The 16,104-nt window shown below is 34.8% G+C and overlaps 1 pseudogene across 1 annotated transcript; it reads left to right on the plus strand.

Annotated features, from left to right (window-relative positions):
• Positions 1-12,497: 12,497 nt before the first annotated feature.
• On the plus strand, positions 12,498-15,895 carry LOC145111032 (isoamylase 1, chloroplastic-like; annotated as a pseudogene). The gene is made up of 14 exons (XR_013710156.1): positions 12,498-12,667; positions 12,709-12,743; positions 12,860-12,923; positions 13,583-13,654; positions 13,763-13,889; positions 13,973-14,059; positions 14,131-14,241; positions 14,334-14,492; positions 14,613-14,696; positions 14,762-14,842; positions 14,926-15,007; positions 15,097-15,426; positions 15,559-15,668; positions 15,749-15,895. The product of XR_013710156.1 is annotated as an isoamylase 1, chloroplastic-like (transcript).
• The last annotated feature ends 209 nt before the right edge of the window (positions 15,896-16,104 follow it).

Genomic DNA, 16,104 nt, shown 5'->3' on the forward strand with positions numbered 1-16,104 from the left:
ACTTTGGTAGCATCTCTTTCATGTGCCTCATATTCAGCAAACTCCTCAGGAGTAGAAGTCGGCTTGGGTACCTTAAGCTCCTTGTCGAGAACATATTCTTTGTTCTCGTATCGAGTGACCATCCTGATGTTTCTGATCCAATCAGTAAGGTTGGATCCATCAAAGATGACTCTCCCACAAAGGTTCATGAGAGAGAAGGAGCCGGTAGGGTTTGAGCCAGGAGCAACATTGTTGGTAGACATCTGAAAAGAAGAAAAGACAAGTTTAGTTTAGATATAAAGATAGTCCTTAATAAAACACCCAAATGTAATATTAAGGCTAGGATCCAATCACAATATATTATAACTTAGAAGAGGGATGCCGTAATCTAAGCTAAAACATATTTGAAAGGTAGGTGAATGACGATTCACCAATTTCCACCATGAAAACGAAATATAAATTATTAGGTTTTATTTGGTTTTTAGAAACTCCTAGATTCTTTTGAGATTCATTGAACTTTTTCAATGGCATGTTTCAATCTCGAGTGTGCCCTTCATGTTTTGTGACTGGGATACCGAGGATGACAAAACAAGGTGTGAAGTAACCATGCAAATTACTTGGTACCCTTAATGTTTTTCACTTAATCGATGTGCCGGTTAACCACACGCGCTTCACCGACCTATGAAATACCTTAAGTCACCCTTTGCCTACCTTGTTAAGTCCAAGTTAGTGTGTCGGTTAACCACACACGCTCCACTAACGACTTAATCAAAGTGCAAAGTGTAATTTCATGGGTTAGAACCTTATTCACATTTTCCTAAAGTAACTAAGATTGGGAATTTATAAAACATTTAGTTACTTTATAATAATCATTATACTTTTTAATGAGAATTTTAAGTCATTGTCCTACCCGTTCGGCTAACGACCCTCCACCAGTCAAGGAAGCGGTGGGTGAGAGTGGACACCCATTAAGTTGTCATTTTATAGGCAACAACCTTATACCCCCCTTATAGATCGGCTTCGTGAATGAGGCCTACTAACGGTAAAACGTCTTGATCTTATACATATATATATATATATATATATATATATATATATATATATATATATATATATATATATATATATATTATTAAACTTATAATATTATAAAGTATAAGGGTTGAATTTTAACCTTTAAAATTCTAGGGGTTGGAACTAAAGTTTATTAAGATAGCTTTACATGTTCCAAAACTTGAGGGCAAGTTTTGTAACTTTACAAAACCTTTCAATTCATAACTTATGAGTTATTAAAATGAAGACCCTTCATTTTTGTAACTTATGTGTTCTTTTAATGGCTTTAATACAAAGAGGCTTTTGGTTATCCATAACTTGAGGACAAGTTATGGACTCCATTAAAACAGATAAAGATCATGAATTCAACGTTAATCAAGTAATTCCTATGATCTATCAAGAACTCATAAGAACATGAATAATCATATCAAAATTTCAAGAACATATGAACACATATAATCATGTAATTTTGATATTAGCCATTGTAAATGGATTAGAACAATCATTACACCATCTAAAACAAGTTTAATAACACCAAAACAGTTTAGGGTAATGTTTCTACTCCATTTCCAGCAGCAAAAGTAAAAAATCTGCATTCTGAGGCTCCTACTCATCGAGTGCACGAACCTACTTGACGAGTGGGATGAGTTTAGTCATGGACTCGGCGAGTTCATCATGCAGACAGCAAGAAAATCGACTTTTTTCACTATTTGGCATCAAGTATCAACAAACAAGCCTAGGCTCTGATACCACTGATGGGTTTTGAGCATTCTAACACTCCTAAGTGTACATGCAACCCTAGAAAACCTTGGATCTATGTTCGTCTAAAATACTTGCAAAATACTTTTTCCAAGGTTCATAATCCTATCTAGCATACATGGGGAACTTTAATCATAAAAGATGGCTAGAATTACATACCTTGTAGTTGTTATGATTCCTTGAAAACCTTGAGAGCCAAGCATCCCAAGTGTGATGCCTGAAATGTTTCACACAACACCAAATGCTTTGGAATAACTTTAGAGAATGTATAACACTTGTAAAAATCGGCTTGCCCTCTCTTGTTCTTAGTGTAACCGATTTTGGTGAGTATCATGTTCCTTATATAGTGTGTCACATCTAGGGTTACACCATGTAAACCCTAATGTGACATGACTCTTCATTTCCATGACCCATGGGTTTGTAACTCCCATGGAGCCTCCACGGAGCATCCAATGGGTTTAACCCAACTTGATAATCCATGGAGCCTTTTAGCCCACTATACAAGTTATGGATGATTTACATAATCAACCCATATATTTAATTAGTCATCTTTTGATCACTTAATTAATTCCAAATTAATTATTGATCAATATTAATTAAATAATACTATTAATATATTAGAACTTATAATATATTAATAAACCACAAGTGTTATTTCTCTCATTTAGTATATCCAAATGCATGATGCCATGCAACCCAAATGGACCATGCCGGGTCGGGTCAAGTACATAACAGAAATAGTTATGGACTTAGACACCTTATCCAACATAGGTATCCCGGCTACCACTGAAGTCTAGGATGCATGCCCGCAGCATATCCTCCAGTGTATGGATGGTCCGCTTGCTCTGACCATCCGTCTGCGGGTGAAAAGTCGTGCTAAAGTGCAGACGAGTACCCAACTCTTCGTGGAAGTTTTTCCAGAATTTGGAAGTGAACCGTACATCTGTGTCAAAAATCACGGAGACTAGCACTCTGTGTCGAGCTACTACCTCCCTGATATAGATGTCGGCCAACTTCTCGGCTTGTCCATCCGTCATTATGATTCTAGGGTTAGACTATATATATAGTGCATGCATGTATCGTTCTAGGGTTAATCAGTTGCATTACCCGACATTGCTTTTACAGAAAAGTTCTCGTCGAACTCGTCTAAAGCTTTGATTATATTAAGCATTCGACACTCTTTTAATCATTGTTCTAGCTGTTTGATTCAATCTTCTGTTTAGAATCTATCGATCTTTAATTTAATGTTTCATCAATTGGTATCAGAGCAGGAGATTGTGTAACACATACGCAAATATTTTGTCGAGTATTATTTGGGTTTTGAGTTTCTGGTGGATCTGTTCTTTTCATTTTCATCGTCTGTATACATTAGATATGGGCCCTTGTTTTGCCCTAAACTTGATTATTGTTTTACACATCTGATTCTATATAGGTTTTTGTGAATCAACATCATGCAACCAGAAGATCCTCATACTCTTTCCTTCAATCTGTCCAGCAGCATCGGATATACTACCATAATCCCAATCCTTTTTTCGCAGGATTATGAGGTCTGGGCACTACACTTTAAAGACTACGTTCTTGGTCTTGAAGATTATGGCACCTTAATATGGGAAGCCATGACCTAGCAGAGATTCGCTCACACTGCTACGAGGAGGATCATTAAGACTCAAGCCGAATACAATACTCTTCTTATTGACATTAAAGATGTTTCTCAAGATGAAAGTGTTGGATTAGTGTCTAAGTCCATAACTATAATTGGTATGTACTTGACCCAATTTGGCATGGTCCATTTGGGTTGCATGACATCGGAACAATTTGGATAGACTTTTGTGAGAAGAGGATATTTATGATTTATTAATATGTTATAAGTTCTAATATATTAATATGAAATCATATTATTTAATTAGTCTTGATCAATAATTAATTTGGAATTAATTCTGTGATCAAAAGAGACTAACTAAATATAAGGGGATTGATTATGTAAATCATTCATTCTTATATATGTGGGCTTATGATCCATAGTTCTTCATGTTGGGCTAAACCCATGGGGTAACCCTGTTGGATAAGGTGTCTAAGTCCATAACTATATTTAGTATGTACTTGACCCGATTTGACATGGTCCATTTGGGTTGCATGGCATCATAACAACTGGATAGACAAAATGAGAATAAGGACACTTATGGTCTGTTAATATATTATAAGTTCTAATATATTAATAAGAAATCGTAGTATTTAATTAGTATTGATTAAGAATTAATTTGGAATTAATTTTGTGATAAAAAAGAGACTAATTAAATATATGGGGATTGATTTGTAAATCATTCATTCTTATATAGTGGGCTTATGGTCCATGATTCACTAGATTGGGCTAAGACCCATTGGGTGCTCCATGGATGCTCCATGGAGGTTAAAACCCATGGATTATGGGGGAAATGAAAAGCCATGCACATTAGGTTTTACATGGTGTAACCCTACATGTGACACACTATATAAAGAACCTCATGGTAAGCAAAATCGGCCACTAAGACAAGAACAAGAGGGCTAGCCGATTTTGAGTGAAAGTGTTCTTCTCTCAAGTTATTCCAAGAGTTGTGGTGTTGTGTGAAACATTCGAGGCATCACATTTGGGGTGCTAGGCTCACAAGGTCTTAAGGAATCCAAGCTACTAGAAAGGTATGTCATTCTACTAGTTTTATATTACAAGTACCCCATACCATGCTAGTTAGGATGAAAACCATGGAAAATTCAAACTTGCATAAATATTAGAGAAAACATAGATCCAAGGTTTCTAGGGTTGCATGTACACCATAGGAGTGTTAGAATGCTCAAAATCCATTAGTGGTATCAGAGCCTGGTTTTGTTTTCTTGATATTTGATGCAAACTTCTTGAAAAAATCGAGTTTTCTGTCCACTGTTTAGTGGACTCGCCGAGTCCATGGGGGGATTCGACGAGTCCAAGTGTAAATGCATCCTACTCGTCGAGTAGGTTCTTGCACTCGGCGAGTAGGAGCCCCTGTGTGCAGAATTTCGAGTTTTGCTGCTGGAAATGGACTAGAATCATTACCCTAAACTGTTTTGGACTTATAAAACCTGTTTTTTGATGTGGTAATGATTATGCTAATCCATTTTCATTGGTTATTATCAAATTTTCAAGTTTTATATATGTTTATATGATTCTTGAAATTGTTGATATGAATGTTCATGCTTATGAGTTTAGTAAGATCATAGGAATTATTTGCAAATTGTTTGATGATGTAATTCTTGATCTAAATGTTATTGATTGAGTCCATAATTTGTCCTCAAGTTATGGATTATCAAAGGCCATTTCTTTAAAAAGTCATTAAAGAACCATATGTTACATAAAATGAAGAGTCTTCATTTTAATAGACCATTAAACTCATAAGTTATGAAGTTGAATAGTCTTGAATAGTTTCAAAACTTGCCCTCAAGTTTTGGAATTTGTAAAGTCACTTTAGAAAACTTTAATTCAAAACCTGAGTTTTAAAAGTTAAAATTCAACCCTTATACTTTATAGTATTATAAGTTAATAATATATATATGTATAAGAACAAAGTCAGTCTTACCGTTAGTAGGCCTCATTCACGAAGCCGGTCTATAAGGGGGTATCAGGTTATTGCCTATAAAATTGCAGTTTAATGGGTGTCCATTCTCACCCACCGCTTCCTTGACTGGTGGAGGGTCGTTAGACGAACGGGTTTGACAGGATTATAATTCTCCCTTCATTAAAAGTATAATGATAAATACTAAGTAACTAAACACTTATAAATTCCCAATCTTAGTTACTTAGGAAAATGTGAATTTGGTGCTAACCCATGAAATCGCACTTTGTACCTTACCAAGTCGTTGGTGGAGCATGTGTGGGTAACCGCCACACTAACATGGACTAGTAAGAGTGGAAAAGGGTGACTTAATGATTATCATAGATCGGTGGAGCGCGTGTGGGTAACCGACACATCGATTAGGTGATAAAATTAAAGGTACCAAGTTAATTTGCATGGTTATTCACACCTTGTTTGTGATCCTATGCATCCCGGTCACAAACTTGAGAGGGCACAATCGAGATTTAAACATGCCATTGAAAAGTTCAATGAATCTCAAAAGATCTAGGAGTTTTAATCCAATTAAAACCTAATTCCCATTTCGTTTTTCATGGTGGAAACTAGTGAATCATCATTCGCCTACCTTCAAATATTTTGTAGCTTGGATTACGTCATCCCTCTTCCGAGTTATAAAATATTGTGTTGGGTCCTAGCCTTAATATTTCAAATTGGGTGTTCTATTAAGGACTTAAATCAACTAACTTGAATTTCTCCCATTGTAGATGTCTAGATTAGACAACTATGATCTTCCCAAATCTCTTGGAACAAGCTTTTCTAATGAAGATGATGTCCCGCGATTGGATCGTGGAAAGCATAATTTTCTTCCTCCACCTCCTCCACATATTCTCCCTGGCCCACAAGCTTAAAGACTTGAAAAATTCAAGGTCACTCAAGCCCTACTTGCAATGAAACACGAAGATGGAAGGCATGTGTGTTCTCACGTCTTAGATGATGAAGTCCCATATGGACAGGCTGAGAGTGATGGGTGTCGAAGTCTCAAGGAAGTTGGCTGTTGACTGGGTTCTTCAATCACTTCCTGAGTCGTATAGTGAGTTCATTAAGAACTACTATGTGACAGACCACGACATGACCCTTTATGATCTTACTTATTTGCTTGTTGCTGCTGAATCACAATTGTTTTGGCGCATTAGAAAAGTAAAATTGGGTGGAAGATCTACTTCTCAAACTTCCATGGACATTGACAATGGTAACATTGGAAGTACGGAAAAAGCTTTCTCTTCCCAAAGGAAAGGGATCGGCCTTAGTCAACCCGGTTGACCAAAAGGTAAAGGGAAAAGCTAAGTCTGTGATAGTCCCATGTACCATTCCCAAAGAGTCTATATCTTTTTATTGTAAAGATAAGGGGCATTGGTTGCGAAGCTGCCCAGACTACCTGAAAGATTTGAGAGAAGGAAAAATCAAAAAGTTTGACTCTACTTCAGGTAAGTACACTATCTAACTCTGTTAAGTTTATAATTGTTGATTCTTAATACATGATGTGACTAGGTTGCATTTTGATGTTTGGCAGGATCAAAAAAGGGAAGGAAAGTTAAAGGAAGAGTATGCTGAATCTGATCACAAAGATGGATTTCAATCGCATGGTTTGAAGATCGGATTTTTGAGCTGCTGCTTAGGAGTTATGATAGATTGCTAGGAAATATGTAATAACATAGTTTTCATTTAAAGTTGCATTGTAAGGAAATTTTTTTTCCGCATTTTATAAATAAATAAAATTTTATTTTATTTTATTATATCTCCTTGCAATGACATTTATGAAAAACTGATGTTTGTATGTTTCTAGCAATATTGGAAATATGAATTTGATTCTTTATTTTGTGGTAGTGTCTAAATTTACTAAATAAGGAAAGATTCTCGTCACCCAAGTTTCAATTGGACAGAAACTTGGAATCATGCAAGTTGTATTGTATGATGAATGAGAATTTTCATCTTTGGAAAATTAAAACTAATTCCTTGTTCACATGTATATGTGAGTCAATTGAAGGACTAAGGGATCGAGTACACATTCTTGTGCACTAGTCAAGTCCACCACAAAGATCGATAAGACTATTCGTCATGATTTACTAAAGTTATATTCTGAAACGTTGGAAAAGTTTCAATGTATGGCAGAATGAATGAGAAGAATGAAATTAGGTAGAAAGATAAAAGTTTCTCAAATCTGAAAAGATGGGAGAGTTCTTTAGTATCATGTTTTATGATCATCTTAATGAATATCACAATTGATCCTCTAAGGACATCTTAGAGCATTCTTATGGCTAAGAAGAGGAGTCATGAATTATTGAAATGGTTAAATCAAGAAGATGAGTCATACTTTGTTCCAAAACAAGTCTTAGAGTCATACTCCAAGATTGTAAATTGAGTGACATATCTTAAAGAAGGTTTATAACACTTGTCAAATGTAGAGTAAAATGTACCCTACTCTTGTACATTTGAGATTGGTAAGTTGTGATGTTTTGGATTAAATAAACTAAGGCCAATTGTGTGAAGTGTTTGTCTTGATAAGAATACGCATTATCTCTTGAATATTTGTTTGTCAAGGAATGGTTCTTGGCAAGAGAGTCTTATATTTCAAGAGGACAGTGGGAGTCTAAAAGATCCTGAAAGAGTTTCAAGAACTAATCAAGAATAAAACCTGTAGTTTATCACTAGCACACGAGTTGAGGTTTATAGCCTATCGTGTTGACATATTCTTGTTTCTATGCCCATTCTAGATAAAGTGGACTTTGCAGAGTTCTCAATTGGTTGCATAACAACCTGGAAGCGATGGTAGGCCCTTGGGCTGCCAGGTGGCAAGAAATTAAGATTAAACAAGTTCAGTCCATATGAGTTTGAATATGTAACAACCATTGTCTTGTGATTATGGTTTTGACAAATTCACATGGATAGGAACACATACACCATAAAATCTAAGTGTCATTAGGTTTCTCTCCGATTCATGAAAATGATGGTGAGGAAACGCTTTCACTAAGTAGATTTTAAGTAGACCGCAATTGTGATATTTGCATTCTCAAAGTCGTTAGTGGAGCGTGTGTGGTTAACCGACACACTAACATGGACTTGTGAGAAATGGCAAAGGTCTAAAGAATTGAGACTATGATTACGACATCCCTTTTCATAGTTCTAAAAATTGTTTAGACACACATGTGAGCTATCTAAGGAAAGGTGTATGATCTTGATAAAGTCTTATCAAAGAATCTCGTATCAGAAATCTGAACTTTTGTAAGAAAGTCAATAAAGTATTGATTTCTAGAAGTGCAGCTGATTTTTGGATACATTTCAAAGCTAGTGGGAGCATAAGTGTTATGCTAATAGTAATTATTATGCTAGTGGGAGCATAATCAATTATGATAAGTGTTGCAAGTTAGCAATGTTAATTATAGAAAACAGAAGGTTTCAATTGGGAAAAGTTGTTTTGCTATAATTAAGGGAGAGGAAATTATACTTCATTTCAATTCTAAAAGCTTAGATTGAGAGTTTAATAATATTTAGTCAAGGATATATATATATATATATATATATATATATATATATATATATATATATATATATATATATATATATATATATATATATATATATATATATATATATATATATATATATATATGAATTTTATGTTGGAATGGTTCAACATAAGGAAATTCTATATATATATTGCGTTCTGAAAATTCGATTATGATTACGACATCCCTCTTCATAGTCGAATTATGAAAACATGGCAAATAAAATAAAATTAAAAAATATTGTAGCAAAAGGCTGGTCTAGGATCATGTCTTTATGTGAGACATCATGAATCGTGTCCCATATGCTTCGGGTATATGATCGATTACATGTGCTATAATATTCATCCGTTCTAAATCTTCCACCATGCCTAGGGCATTAAGAGGGAAAAAGTACTAGAATTGGATATGACAAATGATTAAGCAATTGTCAAGGACAATCTGAGGTTTACCAAAGATTGGTTGCTCATGGACAGTTGGAAGTATAGTGTTAATTTTGAAAGGACCATATTGACATATTCTGAAAGGAGGCAACTCTAGTTCAGAAGTGATAGTCAAAATGGAATATGGAAATGTTTCTATAGGTGGAAGTTATTCATGAAATTTGTGTAAGATTAGAAAAACTTAAAGCAGGAAGGATGTTCAAAGGAATGTACTTTGAATTTGAGACTTCATTTCCATGGAATTGACTACTAGAATATATGCCTTTAATGACACGCAATTTACGATACACACTGATTTATGTTACGCAAAAGAGAGTGTCCTTAAAATAATATCATCTCTTCAAATATTTTAAGGATTTACGTCACGCATTATTGAGTGCCCTTAAATTAGTGTCTCAAGAAAAAAAAAATTAAAAACACGGAGGGTGCTTTATCTTAAACGTGCGTCGTCTGTGCCTGTCGCTTTATAATTTTAATGAAACATGCTTTTAATAGCTAAGGGGGGAAATGGAATCCATAAAAATCAAAACCCCCGCCTGTTCGATCCTTTCTCAGCCATCGACACTAATCTTTGAATTAGCAAGAAATAAGCCCTAGGGATCGACTTCATCTTCACCCACCTCCAGTGCCTCCAACCCTAGTCCTTCATCCAACACAACTCGGGTTTCTCTGCATGAAAACCTCCAACTACATCCTCCACATGAAAAAAAACCCTAATTGGCGGCCACGTTTTGACATCAGGTACCCTTGGGATGAAAGCCTTCTTTTGACATCAGGGTCCCCTTGGGACCTTCTGTTAGGGACGATTGCTCATATTTAGTTAATACATCCCCTCTAACCAAACCATTAGCATCGCAAAACAACCCTAATCTTCTGTTCGTTCTTCTTGGCGGCTAGAGAAGGAATTGTTCAAGGTTTTTGTGTGGGGCTGTCGGATTTTTGAGTCATCGTCGAGGGAAGAGGGGGAAGAGGAATTTGAGACAAACTTTTCTCCAGCCTAAGGTATCGATTCCTATTATTTTCTTCTCCTTCTTTTCTGTTTTCCCCGCCAAGCACCACCTACCGCCATGGTCGGCAGCCTAGGCTGTCGGCGTGTTTCTATGCCGCCACCCTCCACAATTAGTTGGTTGTGTTTGTATATGTGGGTACTCTAATGTGTATGGTATTCAGGTCCTTCACAGCAAACAACAGTTGTCGGCGTGATTGCTCTCTCTCTCTCTCTCTCTCAAGAATCAAATTGCTAGAGAAAGGTTTGAGATGTTGGCTTGAGGAAAGGAAGAGGCGGAGACGGTGGCTCCAATGAAGGAAGACGCCAGACGGTGGTTGTGGGGAATGAAGATGCAAAGATGGTTGGGTTCAAACCCTTAGATTCGCTTCTAATCCTTCTAAGGCTCTTTCATCATCAATTCTTTTCTCTCACTTTTGTCTATCTGTTTCTGTGGCCTCGCGTTTCTCATCTCCTTCCTCTTCGCCCCTATATAACTTTTCTACTACTTTTCAGTTTACAGTTCTAAGTTTCCCCCAAAAAAAGTACAAGATCTTGATCACGATGACCTCTTTTTCTTTCCAGTGTAGGTTTTACCTAAATCAGATGCATATATATATATATATATATATATATATATATATATATATATATATATATATATATATATGAAAAAGGTTTCTCTAGTTAGTTCTAGTGTGAGATTTGTATGATTCTTTCATGGCAGAAGCCCTTCGCTATGCACTTGCTGCTCAGATAGGTGAGTTCGACTTTGATTGTTCTTGATTTATGTCACTGGTTTGTTGTTTTTTTCTTCAATTAGGTTTTACGTATGTGTATGTCTTTGAAAGTTCTTTTGGTGTATATACAATAGTGAAAGGATTGAGAGGGATTGGTCATCTTCTGTGCACTGCTATTTGTACTAGGGCAAACGTTTTTTTCTTTGTTTCAATATTTGCAGTGAATGAATTATGGAACTTTTGTATTTGTAATATTGTAACAGTCACAAGAGCCACTTATTTTAGTATCTTTTTGCTTTAGTTCAAATTTGAATAATTGATGGTGACAATTAATTTTCTTCTTGAAATTTGTTTTCCTGGTCTTGGCTTCTCCTTTTTTACTTGTCTATCTTAATCAAGTTAACTGTTATAATGAAGATATCGATCAAATACTTTTAGAACTGTTGTAGCTAACATACGATTCTTCTTTTCTTTGTTGATTATTGAATTATATTTTTAGTTTCTCATTTAATTATCTAAGCAGATAAATCTCTCATTTAATACTCCTCATTGGTTCTGAATCATGATTACGACTCTTCTGCGTTTACACAGGTTTAAATCTTGATTCTTTTGTTGAATTTCAATAGGTTACATCATTACAAATACTTTTTGTGAATAAGTTACCAACTCACTTAATTTATATATGATAGTAAATGATGTGTAATCATGGCACACCGTCAATTGAAATCTGCAAAGTCTTTGAGCAGACAGATGGTGTAAAATTATTGGCAACTCTTACTTCTTTTAACAATCAAGTGAAATCTGCAAAGTCTTTGAGCAGATAGATGGTTTAAGTCCAAACTTGAAAGTTTCAATTTTTTTCTTTCTATTCAATAGTTATTTATTATTTAATTTTAGCAGTTATTAAACTGCTCTGTTTGGTTCATCAAGTGCCATTGGAATCTGCTCTCAGGTTTGCATTGCCCCAATACCTATCTGGAACCATGCTCATGGTTTGTATAATAAGAAGGAACCTGTAAAAAGCTTCCAATATAGTACTCTTCAAGTGGAGATGAAAGTAACATAGGATGTGATGTTACTTCCAATCTAGTACTTTTCAAGTGGAGATGAAAAAAATCTTCTGTTTTGAATTTTAACACCGATATAGTTTTATCAGTATTGATCTTTATAAAGCTGAATGTGGTTGGGAATATATATAAATTTGCATTGAGTTTGACGTTGAAATAAGTAATCTTTACTTCTTGGCTCTTGCAGATGGAAGGCTTTATGTTACCATATTCTGAGTCAACTCGAATCTTGAAAGACAAGGAAGTTATTTGGTCGGCTTAATTATACAAACATGTAACTGGCTTTCTAACAAGTGGACATATGTTTGTTACTTCTGTGTGAAAAGAGAAGAAATGGCTTTGAATGAAGCAATAGAGAAAGCATATGTTGATAATTTGGTTGACTATGCAGAAGTCAACAGGAAGGAACCTGTAAATAATGGCATGCTGCTGCTTCTGCCAAAGGAAGAGTTGGAAGATGAAACTTCACCTATAACACCTTCCACAAAATGTAGGGGCTCAAGGTAAGTGATGCAATCTTTCTTAATACTTATGGTACACTAAGGGTCTATTTTGGTTGGATTGAATATGATGACAAAGGTATTGGAATTGTTGATTACATTGCATAATTCCATTATCTTGCTTATTCCATTACCGTGTCCCTGTTTATTGCATTTCTTCATCGTTTAATTCCATCCAACCAAAACCCATTTCAGGATGTGGAAACACCTTCAACTGCAACCATCCTATTGTGCGCCAATCCATAGTAGATTCCTTGAGGTATATAAGTTGCTACTTACCTATCCCCTGTTTTCTGTTTTTATTTTAAGAGTAAATTACAATTTTGCACCCTGAGTTTAACACTTACTTAATTTTGGTCCCTAAAGGAATTTGTTTGGAAGACATTTCCCTTATTTTATTGTTTCATAACGATTTTGATATCTGGAGCATTTAATCTAACACCCAGCTGTTGATATTTTTTCAACTGACCATCTTGCCCTTGGACCAAAACTGCAAATTTGTAGTTTTTTGTTAGTTTATACTTATAGTAAGGTTTATAACATTTTATCTGTGCATATGATTTATAAAAGTTTTTGGTCTATACTGTATATTGAATTAATTTGTTAATATAGCAATTTTGAATTGTTTATATGTTAATATAACTTGCTATTTTAAAATATATGTTATATTGTTAACAACGTTATATCTTGACAACAAGCAGTAAAGATACAATTATAAATTCAAATTGAATGGGGTTCATAGCCGAGGCCAAAATCATTATGAACATCAAAATAAGGACCAAAATTGCTAACAGATCCCTTTAGGGACCAAAACTGAAAAAGAGTGCTAAACTCAGGGACTAAAATTGTAATTTACAATCATACATGTGTTCCTGATTCTTGGTTAATTAAGTTTTATTTTATGAAACCTTCCTACAGATATTGGGTAACAGAGATGCATGTAGATGGATTTCGGTTTGATCTTGCCTCTATCATGACAAGAGGCAGCAGGTTATCAGTTATCTAGTCTACCAAATATCTGATATTCTGATTCTTATCTTAACAATGTTTGAAAAAAAACAACATTCATTTGTACTTTTATTATCTTTTTTCTTTCAGCCTTTTTGATGCAGTAAATGTATATGGAAATCAAGTAGAAGATGATTTACTGACAACTGGCTCACCTCTCACCAACCCACCATTAATTGACATGATTAGCAATGACCCAATACTTCGAGGAGTGAAGGTAATTAAATTGATTATCAATTAAACTCATCTTTTAAATTATTAATTTTAACTTTTTAAATAAATAGAAATTATCCTTTCCAGCTTATAGCTGAAGCATGGGACTGTGGAGGCCTTTACCAAGTCGGTGTGTTTCCTCACTGGGGTATTTGGTCAGAATGGAATGGAAAGGTCTATTTTTTGGCTCATTTATTTTCTTAAATAAGTGTTATTTCTTTTCAATAATTTATAAAACTTATTAGCCTATAAAAAGAATGTAATATCGGGATACAGTAAGGCAGTTCATTAAGGGTACAGATGGATTTTCTGGTGCTTTTGCTGAATGCCTTTGTGGGAGCTCTAATCTATATCAGGTACCCTAATCTGTTTATTATCTTCTTTTTATCATTCTTATTGGATATTGTTATTTTTTTAATCACTTTTTCATGTTATATGTATGCATCAGGAAGGTGGTAGAAACCCATGGAATAGTATAAACTTCATATGTGCACATGATGGCTTTACACTGGCTGACTTAGTTATGTACAATGACAAACATAACCTTGCAAATGGTGAAGACAACAAAGATGGAGAAAGTCACAATAACAGTTGGAATTGCGGGAAGGTAATTTTGTTCCTATATCATCTCTTTTATTTTTTATTTATTTATATGAGAATGAAAAAAAATGGCTGCATAATTTTTAACAACTGTCATATTATGCGTGTATGTGTATGCCTGATTTAGGAGGGGGAGTTTGTAAGCATATCAGTGAAGAGATTGAGGAAACGACAAATGAGAAACTTCTTCCTTTGTCTAATGGTTTCACAAGTAAGTTACTTAAAAGGGACAAATCAAAAGTACATTGCTATTTTACGACTTTATCCCTTTTGCAGGGTGTACCGATGATACATATGGGGGATGAATATGGTCACACAAAAGGGGGAAACAACAACACGTATTGCCATGATAACTATGTGATGATATACTCTTTGCTTTTCCTTTTTTAAACAGAAGAAGCATATGTATTTTTGAGCTAAAATTACCGTTTTGTCCCTAGATGAACTACTTCCAGTGGGATAAGAAAGAAGAGTCGTCATCAGATTTTTTCAGATTTTGCCGTCTAGTAACCAACTTCCGCCAGTAAGTCCATCACATAAATATTTTTTATTTTCAATTTATGTACATCATCACTAAATTCACATTCCTAAAATTAATGGTCTTTTTAACAATGAATGTGAGGCGCTTGGCTTAAATGATTTTCCTACAGCTGAAAGGCTACAGTGGCATGGACATGCCCCTGAAACACCAGATTGGTCTGAAACAAGTAGATTTGTGGCTTTCACCATGGCCCGACCCTATGCTTGTTCTGGAATTCTCAATGCATGTTCTTGAAAGCTGTCCAAGTCAAACCATTGACCTGTTTTTGACCGGAAACATCCCTGCAGATTTGGTCAATTCTTATTTAAAACAACATGCTCCCAAAATGCAGGCTATGTATTTGGAATTGATGCTTTCAATGAATGAAAATGGGATCTCTGGGAATCTTCAAAATGAAATGGTATGTTTTGATAATGTCAACATCATTCATCAATTATGTTGTGGGGTGAGTAGACTGCATATAATGATGTTTGGACTTTTATAAAGATTCCTAAATCATATTTGAAGTTTCTTTTGTTTACTCTTCATGAAGGGGGTTCTAGAAGCAATTCGTATAAGCTGTGCAGGGTACCCTACCAACAAGGCTTTTGCTGATTTTGTTAAGCAATTTGGTCTTCTAGTTCCCGAAGTTTTAAGATCAAAGTAAGTACAATTGATTTAAATCCTAATGGATTTGTTTACTTATCACTTGTTAAGCAATTTGATCTATATATTTTTTGCAGTTCAATCGTCGCCATCGATCCAAGTCGACCTCGATCTAGATCAAGGTCACTGAGGGTTGTTAGTTTTATAGTAATGTATAACCCATGTTAGCAATGTATTGTTTTTGTTTAACCTTTGAATGATTATTTGTATGACATATTATAATTTGTGCGATTTATTTTATTTTTTGTGTATGCAATTTTATTTTATATTATGAGACATTAAATGTGTGTTGTAATTTGAAAATTAGTAAATTTACAAAAAACATATATATATTTTTTAAAACATTTAAACTTTATGACACGCAAAAATGTGTGTCGTCTTTCTTTATGACATGAGCTTTAGTGATACGCAATGCAAGTCGTAAATGTGCATC

This window comes from Lactuca virosa, chromosome 5 (genome assembly GCF_052849685.1).
Source record: "Lactuca virosa cultivar CGN04683 chromosome 5, Lactuca_virosa_CGN04683_v6, whole genome shotgun sequence".
Taxonomy (NCBI): domain Eukaryota; kingdom Viridiplantae; phylum Streptophyta; class Magnoliopsida; order Asterales; family Asteraceae; genus Lactuca; species Lactuca virosa.